The 818-nt window shown below is 37.4% G+C and overlaps 1 non-coding gene across 1 annotated transcript; it reads left to right on the forward strand.

The window, feature by feature from the left end:
• The first annotated feature begins 304 nt into the window (after positions 1–304).
• LOC111726670 lies at positions 305–435 on the forward strand. Its single transcript, XR_002774387.1, has one exon. It is a non-coding gene; the product is annotated as a small nucleolar RNA SNORA15 (small nucleolar RNA).
• The last annotated feature ends 383 nt before the right edge of the window (positions 436–818 follow it).

Below are 818 nucleotides of genomic sequence, written 5' to 3' on the forward strand. Positions count from 1 at the left end.
TATCTCAAAGTTTTATTAGATTTATTAATTATGAAATTTCAACCACAGACACACATACACACACACCAGACTGTAATCAAGTCTAGGTAAGCCAAGTCTAGGTTAGAAGAGAAGCCAACTTCATTTAATTGTTACTTTGTGCTGGTCTCATCTCTTCCTCTTCTTTCTTCCAATTAACACTTTGTTTAAAAAGTAATATATTGGGCAGCGCCTGTGACTCAAAGGAGTAGGGTGTTGGCCCCATATACTGAAGGTGGTGGGTTTGAACCCTGCCCCGGCCAAAAAAAAAAAAGTAATATATTAGGCAAGGCTGAATATTGTGTTCCTTCATCAGTAGTTTACACAGCCAGACACCATGCAAAAGCAGACTTCCCTTTAAAATGATGATATGCTAAGATGTTTCCTAGCATATCATTATTAGAGGTAAACACAAGTAAATAAACTACTACCAATGCTTGAAAGAGCTACCAAGTGCTATTTAAACCATTGTAGCTGAATGTCTATTGTTTGATATGTTAGTTGTTTTCACTGTGGGTTTCAAATTTAAATCCTGGCACTATCTAGATTGCTGTGGTCAAGATGAATTTATAAAAATTAATGGCTTGGGTGGCACCTGTGGCTCAAGGAGTAGGGCACCGGCCCTGTATACCAGAAGTAGCAGGTTCAAGCCCAACCCTGGCCAAAAAAAAAAAAAATACAATAATAATAATAAAATAAAAATTAATGGCTTTCATACATGTAGGGGTTTTTTCCCTCTTATAATTGGTTTGGGGAGGGGTTTTCATGTGTTCTTGGGGGAGGGTGTGTTTGTTTTTAGA

This window comes from Otolemur garnettii, unplaced genomic scaffold (assembly GCF_000181295.1).
Source record: "Otolemur garnettii isolate 467f Iridium unplaced genomic scaffold, OtoGar3 scaffold00074, whole genome shotgun sequence".
Classification (NCBI taxonomy): domain Eukaryota; kingdom Metazoa; phylum Chordata; class Mammalia; order Primates; family Galagidae; genus Otolemur; species Otolemur garnettii.